Source organism: Trichomycterus rosablanca, chromosome 7 (genome assembly GCF_030014385.1).
Source record: "Trichomycterus rosablanca isolate fTriRos1 chromosome 7, fTriRos1.hap1, whole genome shotgun sequence".
NCBI classification, from domain to species: Eukaryota; Metazoa; Chordata; class Actinopteri; order Siluriformes; family Trichomycteridae; genus Trichomycterus; species Trichomycterus rosablanca.
Window position 1 is genome coordinate 2,530,001 of NC_085994.1, and position 13,524 is coordinate 2,543,524.

Genomic DNA, 13,524 nt, shown 5'->3' on the forward strand with positions numbered 1-13,524 from the left:
TAGAAAGTTACATCTAGAACCGGCTAGCTAGCATTGTGCGTTTGACAGATCGGGCTGTATTCCAATCCGCATACTAGGGCACTTCATAGTGCGTCAGGATGCTATCGATAGTGTAGGTAGGGTACACACTATGCAGTAAGGCAGTAGGGGATTTGAAACACAGCATGTTTGTGGCGTTTGTAGGCAATATGGTGCAACGGATACATTTCGAGAACTCGTTGTAAATTTAAAAAAAATATGCATTATAAAGACTAATCCCAACCGTATTCAAGTAATATTTTATAATGTTACCGCACGACATAAAATAATCGCAGCATTTTAAACTCTTAACAGCGGAAACGATGGTTGCGTCCCAAACTGCATACTAGCGCACTAAGTAGTGTGCCAAAATAGTAACGACAGGCCAGGTGTCGTTACCAATTAAGCACACTACTTAGTGCGCTGGTGTGCGGTTTGAGACGCAACCACGGTGCAAGCAGTCTTACTGGAGGATTATTACCGTGAGGTGGTTCATCAGTGCCATTTAAGTCCAGTGCAATGCTCAGTTCTTCTCCTTAATCAACAAGGTAAAAACATCCAAAAATCCAGGTGAAATTCAGCGATTACTCAAACGCCGAAGGCTCCATTAGGTTGAAACCTAAACTCACCCAACCCGCTGCTGTTCAGCGTCTTAATCTCTCATTGAAGGATTTTAGTTTCGGTTATTTTCATCCCCCGGTACTGCCATCCTGTGGAATGGAGAAGAACCTAGGGTAGTTATACCATGTATTGATCCAAAGTAACCAGAGAACATACCAAACTCATTTACATTTTCTGCATTTGTTTCTACACTCACTGTCCATTTTATCAGCTCCACTTACCATATAGAAGCACTTTGTAGTTCTACAATTACTGACTGTAGTCCATCTGTTTCTCTACATGCTTATAGAGTCAGGAGCCCCACAGAGCAGGTATTATTTAGGTGGTGGATCATTCTCAGCACTGCAGTGACACTGACATGGTGGTGGTGTGTTAGTGTGTGTTGTGCTGGTATGAGTGGATCAGACACAGCAGCGCTGCTGGAGTTTTTAAATACCGTGTCCACTCACTGTCCGCTCTATTAGACACTCCTACCTAGTCGGTCCACCTTGTAGATGTAAAGTCAGAGACGATCGCTCATCTATTGCTGCTGTTTGAGTCGGTCATCTTCTAGACCTTCATCAGTGGTCACAGGAGGCTGCCCACAGGGTGCTGTTGGCTGGATGTTTTTGGACAGTGAGGTATTTAAAAACTCCAGCAGCGCTGCTGTGTCTGATCCACTCATACCAGCACAACACACACTAACACACCACCACCATGTCAGTGTCACTGCAGTGCTGAGAATCATCCACCACCTAAATAATACCTGCTCTGTGGTGGTCCTGTGGTGGTCCTCTGGGGGCCCTGACCATTGAAGATCAGGGTGAAAGGGGGCTAACAAAGCATGCAGAGAAACAGATGGACTACAGTCAGTAATTGTAGAACTACAAAGTGCTTCTATATGGTAAGTGGAGCTGATAAAATGGACAGTGAGTGTAGAAACAAGGAGGTGGTTTTAATGTTATGGCTGATAACATATATATTATATACTTTATTGTTGTGCTGGTGTAAATAGTGCAATAATGCCATGTGCAAATCTGCACAATTTAACTCAGAAATAAGGGCCTTGCACAAGGGCCCAGCAGTGGTAGACAGGCAGCAGCAGGGCTTAACTGTCAACCTTCTAATCAGTAGTCCAAAGACTTAACGACTGAGGCACTACGAATATGTCAGACTGGGTTGGATAGTTTCCTCGCATGGCTCCCTCCAAGCTGGCTTGACTGTAAGCACAGTTATACATGCATGCACTAAGAAAGAACGGCTACAAATCCCAAGCTGAAATCCCAAGACTGCAGTGACATACAGCCTATTGCCAAAAGTATGTGGACACACATTTCAAAACTTGGTAAATTAATATACCCCCCATCACCTCCCGTTTGTGTCTACAAGAGAGTTTATTATTTGGAAACGCTTTCCACAAGATTTTGGAGTGTCTGTGGGAAGGGGAAAGTCAAACAAGCATTTGTAAGAACAGACACAAATGTTTAAATATAAATCTTGGATTATAATCAACCTTCCCATTCATCCCAAAGGTGTTCAATAAAAAAACAGGTGCTGCTATTTCCCAAATACTGATTAAACAATCAGAATGGCGTGTGTTCAAATTAAATAAATGTTTTTTTTATTATTATTTATTATATGTGTAAAACGTGATTATGGCATAGGAACCTTAAGCAAACCATTCTTCAACCTTCCAGCAATGCTTGTCAGCAAATTCATTGTGTTCAATTTGTATTCATTGTTAGGAATCAGTCAATCATTCCAAAACAAATTTGTTAGGCATGTTTCTTAAATAATGAATGATTCATTGTTATATACAGTTAAATTGGTTTATGTGTGTTTTTATACTTCTGACTTTTCCACATCACAGGAACATGCAGAAGGTGGATTGGCGGCTCCAAATGATGTGATAAATTCAGTGATCACTGAATCGTGGAAAACAAAATGCTATAAATAGAAAGATGCAGCATCTTGCCGACTGCATTGCACAGTAATTATAACTAAATATGTGAGATCAGATTTCTAACCATGATCGGTGCTGTGAATCATGGGAAAGTTATTCAGGATTGATAAGTCAACATGAGCTGGAGTCCGGCACTGGCTGCTTACAGACCTTTATTTAGACGTCCTCTGAGACCTGATAATGCTACCGGTATGTTCAATCTTAAGTAAGAGGGGCTGCAGTGGCTGCAGGTCTTTATAACAACTAGTATTTAATCAGTCAGTCATTGTTTTCAAGCTCTCTTGCCTGGTTGATATGAAAATCCACAGCCACACCGGTTCTTTTGTGGTTAAGATTAGACACTCCAGCTATAAACAAATCCTTAGGAAACCAGGACTTTTAATTCCAGGCTACTTTTTTTTAGATAATAGACCACACCACTTATTTCAGCATATACATGTTTAGTTAGTAAACATTTTTAAATGTTATACAAATGATTAATGCATCCGAGCCCAGGGCACAATGGCCAGGTCAAGCTCGTACCTTCCTGCATTACATTTAAGGGAATATAGATAGATGGATGGATGGATGGATGGATGGAAGGATGGATGGATGGATGGATGGAAGGATGGATGGCTAGATAGATGGATGGATGAATGGATGGATGGGTGAATAAATAGATGAATGGCTAGATAGCTAGATAGATGGATGGATGGGCGAATAAATAGATGGATGGCTAGATAGCTAGATGGATGGATGGACGGACAGACGGACGGGTAGATAGATAGATAGATGGGTAGATAGACAGACGGACGGACGGACAGATAGATGGGTGGATGGATGGATGGATGGATGGACGGACGGACGGACGGACGGGTAGATAGATAGATAGATAGATAGATAGATAGATAGATAGATAGATAGATAGATAGAAGACTATTGCAACACAAAACATGATGCTCATTCATTGATTTAGAAACATTGGCTCTACATGAATTGCTTCTTGCTTTAACAGAAACAAACATAATTGCGTCGATTCATTTCATATACTGGTCAGTGTAATGTGGGGTCTGGTTTCACTGGGGAACACTGGGTGCAGGGCAGGAATGCACTGGTCAGGGCTGCAGTCCATCACATGCATCCACACACAAGCCCCAACAATAAATAGCACAACTGAGCACTTCTATCAATTCAACAATAACAAATATTAGTTCATCAAATCTAATAAAGTACATAGTACATATAACAGACATTAAGTCACATTAAAAGCTCTCTTGTGGAAATCTTTCGAATCACACGACGTCCCGACTTAGACTGTGTATTCTTGACGCTAGCAGTGATGCTAATGCTAAAGTCACCATGCCAGAGGGCGCCAAAGGCTTTTAATAGAGCTAAAGTGAGATAAACTAATGATCCAGGTTCATTGAGAGAGAGCAGCGAGTCTTAAATGTTTACTATAAACATACAGACAAGAACAATCTAACTCTGGAAACACTTAAAAAAAGAGGGAACCACATTATTATTAGTTTAATCATAATAAACCTCTGCAACACCAAGAGCTGAGCAAAGATACCAGTCCTCTCATCCAACTGGTCCTGAGTCATTACACTGACACACCACTAATGTACACCTACACACCACTAATACACACCTACACACACATCTACACACCACCTATACACACTAATGTACACCTACGTACACCTACACACCACCTATACACACTAATGTACACCTACACACCACATACACACACACTAACACAGACCTACACATCACCTATACACACTAATGTACACCTACACACCACTAATACACACCACCTATACACACTAATGTACACCTACGTACACCTACACACCACCTATACACACTAATGTACACCTACGTACACCTACACCCACCTATACACACTAATGTACACCTACACACACACTAACACATATCTACACACCACCTATACACACTAATGTACACCTACACACCACATACACACACACTAACACAGACCTACACACCACCTATACACACTAATGTACACCTACACACCACTAATACACACCTAGACACCACCAATGTACACCTACGTACACCCACACACATCTGCACTCCACACTAATGTACACCTACACACACTAACACAGACCTACACACCACCTACACACACTAATGTACACCTACATACACCCACATACATCTGCACACCACACTAATGTACACCCACACACACTAACACAGACCTACACACCACCTACACACACTAATGTACACCTACATACACCCACACACATCTGCACACCACACTAATGTACACCCACACACACTAACACAGACCTACACACCACCTATGCACGCTAACACACACCTATACACCACTAACACACTAATGTACACCTACACACCACTTACACACTAATGTACTCATACACACCACTAACACACACCCTCACACCACCTATACACACTAATGTACACCTATGTACACCTACACACACCTGCACACCACACTAATGTACACCTACATACACTAACACAGACCTACACACCACCTATACACACTAATGTACACCTACACATCACCTACACATCACCTACACACCACCTATACACACTAACACACCTACAAATTGCCTACACACAGTAGCATACCACCTACATACTACTAACACACAGACAGACCTCATACACACACCACTAACACACTCTAAAACACACCTACACACATCTCCATGCTCTAACACACACATAGATAGCATCTACACACACTTACACCCCACCAACACACACAGACACACCACCTACACACACTAACACACATCTGCATGCTCTAACACACACATAGATAGCATCTACACACACTTACACACCACCTACACACCACATAGACACCACTGACACACACGTACATACACACTAACCCAGTAAAGACTGAGGAACTTGCTCCTTAACTTCCTGTCCAAAACCCTTCTTGCTTAGATGCCCAATTTGGCTGAACTCTAGGAAGGTTTAAGTTGTGCCAGACTTTTTCCATTTCCAGATTGTTGATGCCACTGTTTTTCTAGGAACACCAATGTCTTAGATATTATTTTATATCCTGGTCCTGATCTATAGCTTTCAACAAGTTGACATTGGAGATGGATAATTCCTTGGACTTCATGGCTTGGTTTTTGTGCTTTACAAGCTTTACAAGGTCTAATTCAGATCTATACACATCTAAAGGTTAATTAAAGCCAACAGGAAGCACAGCAAAAGGTCTGAATATGTTTGAGAATAATAGAATGAAGACTAAAAGAGACTAAAAGAAGGAAGAAAGGGTACAAGGGTTTTCTGGAGATGCAGGTCATGGCAGCTGTGCTTGTGCATAACCCTAGCAGGATAACTGTCTCTAAGCCCCTGATCTCTGCCCACAGGTGTGGGTTATTTTCAGAGGTCCTCTTGTTATGCCTACTGCAATCCATGTGCTCTTCACTCCAGCTGGAGGAGCAGAGGAACTCCACAACATGGTAAAGATCTTCAAATGACCAGTATATTGTAAGGCAATTCTTAGACTGGTTTATGAAATGTGGGTCGCATTCACTTTTAAAGATCCAGATAGAGAGAGATATCGAAAGAGATGCATGCTGGGTAACTCCTCAGGTTACAGGAGTTAATGGGATGTTTACTGGCTTTCACTTACAAGGACACTTACAGTAAAACACAGTCAGGTCAATACAGTGACCGCTCATTTATAAAACCAACTATTACAAACACTTTGACGTCATTAACTTTTAAACGTGTCTGTATGTCTTAACGTCGTCTCTACGTATCTACGTGTACCCCAAAATAGGTTGTGTCATGGTCCCACAGTGGTAGGTTTGCATTGAGAGACCACGCCCATGTGTCACATGATCAGTGATTCAGCAGCTGTTGGTGGAATCATTACTCCCAACAGATGACGACCAACTTTCACCCCATTGACCGTTCCTTCAGATGAAGTTAAGCGTTTACATACACATGTTAAAGACTCAAACTGTTTTTTGTCTGTGACTTAATAACTGGAACCCATTTGACCTTAAATAAAAAGTAATTTAACTTTTAAATGTTTGTTGTTTTTTAGCTTCTTTGACCTGAGGACTGACCATCACATGTTTTATTCTGGCTCTTGTGTTATTATTCATCAGAATGTTAAAGTGATGTTTTACACTTTCATGACAGGACAGGTAGTTACAGGCTACCCATAATTCATCAGTTCAAATGTAGTGTCAAACAGTCCCAGCCAATTTTATATCTCCAGTTCACCTCACTTGCACATCTTTGGACTGTGGGAGGAACCCGGAGCTCCCGGAGGAAACCTACACAGACATGGGGAGAACATGCAAACTCCATCCCACCTGGGAATCGAACCCAGGACCTTCTCACTATGAGGCGACAGTGCTGCTACCACTCATTGTTTTTGTCTGTAACTTACTGTAATAAATAGAACACAGTTGTCATTGTAACAAAACAACAACAACAATAAAAACTATTTTAGTTATTTTATGTTTTTGTTTTTTAGCTCTTGTGACCTGAGGACTGACCAGCATACATTGTATTCTGGCACACTGGCACCTCAAACAGAAGGCTTATATTTGATGAACAAGTCTGAGCAGAAAGTTGGCATCGCCCTACAATGCTCTGTTCACAACAAGCTTTTGGCACAACTGATGGTTTGAGGTTGTACTGAAGGATTTGAATCTTCTTTATTATTTCATTTCATTTCTGCGATGCCCCGGGTGCACTGGCAACCAAAAAAACTCCTTCAGAAGGTTTCCCTCAATGTAACCAGCAGCAAATGTTTAGCAAATCATCAGTTTATTTTTTAAGGTGTTGGTTTTGCGACTCCTTCGTCTTTGCAATGGATCATCCAAGCCCATGTCAGCGTTAAGCTTCATTGACTGTGGACGTGTGTTCAAAAAGCTTCTTATTTATAAATTATTTGCACTTTTTCTTATTTGTTTATTGGTTTATATAATATTTTAACTATATTGTCTGTTATTTTACCTTTAAGTGACTCAAACTTTTTTAATTGCTCAAGACTGAAGCTTATAGGTTTGAGGCTGCCATGTCAATAACGCTGTTCCTACTGCTACTGGAAATGCTGCCAGCCAAACTAGCTTTAATTATATGGGCACAGAAACAAATACCAGCTGTAGTTAATTACAATCACTAATGAGGAATTTGGATGCCATGCTACAAAGGTCAATTATTTTTACATTATAGAACATTTTACACCAGCAAATGTAGCATTTAAGTCGTGTGTGTATAAATTATTTCTGACCTGACAGATTTTGCCATCAATTTATAAAACGCATAATTCACTTAAAAAAACCCAGTCCCCTCATCCAACTGGTCCTGAGTCATTATACTGACACACCACAAACACACACCTACACACCACCTATACACCACTAACACACATCTACACACCACCTATACACACTAATGTACACCTACACACACTAACACAGACCTACACACCACTAACACACTAATATACACCTACACACACCTACATACACATATACGTATACATGTATGTATATTTTTGACTTGACAGATTTTGCCATCAATTCAGAAAACACATAATTAAATGATGACAAAGTTTATTTCTATGGATAAACAAAAGGCTGCGTTCCAAAACATATTCCTGCTGTTTCAAACTGTCTACAAACATATTGGTGTTGATGGTTTGGACCGGATTAGCTGGTCTCCCCACTTGAGAACCCTGTTGTACTGTTTATTCAAATTGTGACTGAATACAAAGCAAGCAGTTAAGAAGTAAGACCTTAATCATCTTGGTAGTGGTGTTGCTTGAACCAGTGGCCTTCTGATCACTAGTTCTGTAACTTAATGACTAAACTCCTACTGACAATTAATAATGATACTGACACTAAATAAGAAACAGACAGATTGGGAGGTTCCTGCACACAGAAATAAACTCAGCAGGCTACATAAGGACAGCTGTCTTTCAGCACGAGGGAAGCTGTTGAGAACGCTGTCTCATTTTCCTGCTTTAGTCCAGAGCTAAACCAGCAGACGTGGAGTGTGTATTGGGGCAGGACTGACTGTGGTATTTGGGTTATCACTCGTCTGCGTGAGGGTCAGTACTAACAGGAATAGAATTAGGAAGATAAGGCTCACTCACCCAATAATAGCTACATATCCAGTACAGCCATCACCAAAATAAACTTTCACCAAACCTCACTGAGTCTCAGCATTAAATCAGTAATTCAAGATGATGTGTCTAAGTGAGTGGACATGGTATTTAAAAACTCCAGCAGTGCTGCTGTGTCTGATCCACTTATACCAGCACAACACACACTAACACACCACCACCATGTCAGTGTCACTGCAGTGCTGAGAATCATCCACCACCTAAATAATACCTGCTCTGTGGTGGTCCTGACCATTGAAGAACAGGGTGAAAGGGAGCTAACAAGCATGTAGAGAAACAGATGGACTACAGTGGTAAGGTTTGGTAAGTGAATGGACAGTGAGTGTAGAAACAAGGAGGTGGTTTTAATGTTATGGCTGATCAGTGTATACTTTAACGAGTCAGACCGTCGAACCGTCCCTGATGTCACCGTAACGTTTGGGCCACAGGACAGGTTCGGAGGAAACCGAGGGGGGATCAAGCGAGCAGCCATGCATGTGTGTGAGGCGACAGCTGTAGAGTGGTGACGCGTGTGGAATGCGCTGGCTGGTCTAACAGGGCTTTTATGGCCAGGGCAGGAGGTCCTTATGTAGACTCACTCATTCACCCACCTTTCAGTCCCAGCACACTTCGGTTTGGAAATTAGGGGCCCAAATCACGACAGGCACACTGTGGATTTTTTTTGGGGTGAATTCTTATGAGAGCTGGACTGAGGAGAGAGAGGAGTCGGCATTGGCAAACAGGTGAGTGAATTTATTTTGTGTTTTTGATCAATAACTTAATAATGTGACTTTAAAATGGGGTTAATTTCAATACATAATGAAGATAAAGATGCAAAAGTTTTGGGACTTCAGATTTATAAATCATCCTAAAATAAAAGTGAATATGAGAGTGGGAGGATTTTAAATGTCAAATTTCTCAAACCCAAATAAAAAAGGACATGATAAATTTAATCTCTAACTAACAGGAAACAGGAAAGTGGACAAACAAACTTTGGGCAAATGTTGATGTGAAAATGATGTATAAAAATAATTAAGCTTGAATTTAATCACACAGAGCCAAATATAAAACTGATATTTAGATAAAGTCATCCATTAATAGAACGTCATCGTGGCCTGTATGATGAGCTCAGCTGGCATTTTGTGGTTCAAAGACGGTAGCTGTATAACATCAATATCATAAAACACTCTTAAATTTACAGTTCATGACCATAATATCATAATATCATAATATCATAATATTATAATTTAGTTTCAATTTCATCTGTATTTAAAGAAATCCTGAGCAACAGCTGAGCATTTAACAAAGATTAATGAGTCCTTCGCTGCTCCTGTATTTAGGGGTCGCAAACAAATAAGTCTGATCCACCTCCCTAATTTGGAGCAGTTTTTACACCGGATGCCCTTCCTGACACGACCCTCCTATGTATCCGGGCTTGTGACCTGCACTAAGAGTGCACTGATACATTTACACTTACATTTTCTGCATTTAGCTGACACTTTTATCCACTTATCGACTTACAGTGTCATGACAGTATACAGTCTAAGCAATCTAAGTGTTAAGGGCCTTGCTCAAGGGCCCAACAGTGGCAACCTGGCGATCTTTTGATTACTAGTTCAGTACCCTAACCTCTAGACTACAACTGTCCTCCTCCTGATATGCACCCACAATGGCTATGTTCACATTTGTGTATTTTGTGTATTTGTGAGCCCGGCCCGGGATTCGAACCCCCAGAACTCAGGCACTGCTGTTTTACTTTTTTACCTATGAAGCCGATTTAAGATGCAAGTAGAAGGCGCCCAGGTGTTGCCACCGTTTGGCTGGGCGCCATCTAGCGGGCATAACTGGCAGTGCCTGCAGCAGACACGATTCTGCTAGGGTGGGATCACCGGACTATGTGGGTGGGATCTTCAAACGCTTGTAAGGACCCTGATTAGCAGATATAGGCGCCTGTGCAGAGTGCATGGGTGAAAAAGGGTTCCGCTAAGGGCTGCGCGCGGGTCGGAGGAGGCGTGAGCAGCAATATACCCACCTCAACAACAATCAGGGATCCACCAGCAGTGAAAGACAGATTGACTACACTAAAATGCAGAAATAAAATAGAAAAAATAAGTAGAAGTCAAAAGTTTACATACATAGTAATAGAGATGTACGAGGGGTCTTCAAAAAGTTTCCACACTTTTTTAACTCCATTTATTAAGAATTTTAAAAACAAACTCTATCACTTTTCTACATCGTCGCCTTCCGATGCATTTTTCCAGCGTCGTATGAACTTCTTTTAATATATATTTTATGCATTTTCTCCCAATTTATCGTAGTCAGTTTGTCTTCCGCTGCTGGTGGATCCCTGATTGCAGTCACAGTGGGTGTATTGCTGCTCACGCCTTCTCCGACCTGCGCGCAGCCCTTAGCCGAATCCTTTTTCAACCCATGCATAACTGCTAATCAGGGTCCTTACACAGCGTTTGAAGACCGCACCCACATAGTCCGGTGATCCCGCCCTAGCAAAAACTTGTCTGCTGCAGGCACTGCCAATTATGCCCACTAGATGGCGTACAGCCGACCGGTGGAGTCGCAACACTGAAGAGTTCAGAATCTCAGCGCTGGTGTGCTAGCGGAATGTCTGGGCGTGTACCAACTGTTGCAGCGCTGCTTTCACATCATTATCACATGAAAACCTTCTTTCCCTTAAAGCTTCTTTGAGCGTCCAAAAAGGTGGAAATCGGATGGAGCTAAATCCGGACTATAAGCATCTCTCCGTCTCTCAGACACGCCCAATTACTCCTCCTACTGCACCCTCACCGCTTATAACCACAATATAAAAGTGAGGAAACTTATTGAAGATCGCTTGTATTTCAAAGCAGTTTTGGATTGTCAGTGATTTCTGTTAAGTGTTTTTATTTACTTAGTAAGTTGAGTTGTGTTTTCTAAAAGTCTGACAATTAAAAAAAGTAGAAATTCTATAATGATATTTAACTGTTAACTTCTTTGTTAGTTATTAAACTTTACTTGATCTGGTGACTTCTCTGTGCTCATATAATTAGGCATAGTTTGACCACACTCGTTAAATGTAGGTAGAAAGGTAGAACAGAAACTCTAACTGTCCTACTGTACCAAGAAAACATTTGTCTGGATGGTCATAGTCAGTCCCAAAAATAGGTCTACCATGAAATACACGCTGCTGACACCCAAGTGACATTGTTCACAGTCAAGCAAGCTTTACACTGACATGGGTTTAAAGGCTATGATGCATTAAAGAAGCTCCTGCTCCTCATTCAACCTTTAATTTGTGATCAAAATGTAATCAAAAATAGATCTTTTAAACACAGTCTGTGGGTGCTGTTATTGGATCAGATGCCTCTAACTCCTTGACGAACCCCTTGACGAAGCTTGCTCGGATTTGGATCTTCGGACAGTGACTGTGGGGTTCCACTGGCTTTCAACTTTCAACTTAGTGCTTCCTTAATAACAGCTGACCTTTGGGAAAATGTCATTTTAGCATGAGGTGACATGGGTGCATTAAACACCCTGTATACACTACACCCAGTCATGAACTTGTTGGACGTCCCATTTTAAAAACACATGATATTAAAATAGACTGACCTCTACGTGTGACCACACTTTCAGGTATGTCTGTGAGAATTTGTGCCCTATTACAGCATTTGTATAAGTGGTCGCTGACGTTGGTCAGGAAAGCCTCAGTTGATGTTCCGGTTCATTCCAAATTCCTGTTGAGTGATGCTGAGGTCAGGGATCTGTGCTTTTCTGCATACGGGCACAGAGAAGTCATCAGATGTGGTCTAAATTTCTAAACATCCAGATTGATCATAGGAGAATCAGTGTTTATTCCTAATCCAGCAAAGACAAACTTGTGAATGTGTATGTTTCATACAGCGATCAGGCATAACATTAAAACCACCTCCTTGTTTCTACACTCACTGTATTCCATCTATTTCTCTACATGCTTTGTTAGCTCCTTTCATGCTGTTCTTCAATGGTCAGGACCCCCACAGGACCACCACAGAGCAGGTATTATTTAGGTGGTGGATGATTCTCAGCACTGCAGTGACACTGACATGGTGGTGGTGTGTTAGTGTGTGTTGTGCTGGTATGAGTGGATCAGACACAGCAGCACTGCTGGAGTTTTTAAATACCATGTCCACTCACTTAGACACATCATCTTGAATTACTGATTTAATGCTGAGACTCAGTGAGGTTTGGTGAAAGTTTATTTTGGTGATGGCTGTACTGGATATGTAGCTATTATTGGGTGAGTGAGCCTTATCTTCCTAATTCTATTCCTGTTAGTACTGACCCTCACGCAGACGAGTGATAACCCAAATACCACAGTCAGTCCTGCCCCAATACACACTCCACGTCTGCTGGTTTAGCTCTGGACTAAAGCAGGAAAATGAGACAGCGTTCTCAACAGCTTCCCTCGTGCTGAAAGACAGCTGTCCTTATGTAGCCTGCTGAGTTTATTTCTGTGTGCAGGAACCTCCCAATCTGTCTGTTTCTTATTTAGTGTCAGTATCATTATTAATTGTCAGTAGGAGTTTAGTCATTAAGTTACAGAACTAGTGATCAGAAGGCCACTGGTTCAAGCAACACCACTACCAAGATGATTAAGGTCTTACTTCTTAACTGCTTGCTTTGTATTCAGTCACAATTTGAATAAACAGTACAACAGGGTTCTCAAGTGGGGAGACCAGCTAATCCGGTCCAAACCATCAACACCAATATGTTTGTAGACAGTTTGAAACAGCAGGAATATGTTTTGGAACGCAGCCTT

General features: G+C 41.4%; 2 protein-coding genes across 5 annotated transcripts in view; one reads left to right on the top strand and one right to left on the bottom strand.

The window, feature by feature from the left end:
• Window positions 1-656, bottom strand: part of tab3 (TGF-beta activated kinase 1 (MAP3K7) binding protein 3) — a 20,137-nt gene extending 19,481 nt beyond the window's left edge. Inside the window, exon 1 of one of the 2 annotated variants that reach the window (XM_062998846.1) lies at window positions 500-644. The gene's annotated coding sequence lies outside the window, so the exon portion shown is untranslated. Of the gene's footprint in view, window positions 1-499 lie in introns of both variants that reach the window. The other variant, XM_062998848.1, reaches the window with a different exon arrangement.
• The window catches only part of nexn (nexilin (F actin binding protein)), a 48,673-nt gene that overhangs the window by 2,138 nt on the left and 33,011 nt on the right, over window positions 1-13,524 (top strand). For 2 of the 3 annotated variants that reach the window (XM_062998842.1, XM_062998844.1), the window contains exon 1: window positions 9,362-9,475. The gene's annotated coding sequence lies outside the window, so the exon portion shown is untranslated. Of the gene's footprint in view, window positions 1-5,970; window positions 6,064-9,361; window positions 9,476-13,524 lie in introns of those variants that run through there. The other variant, XM_062998843.1, reaches the window with a different exon arrangement.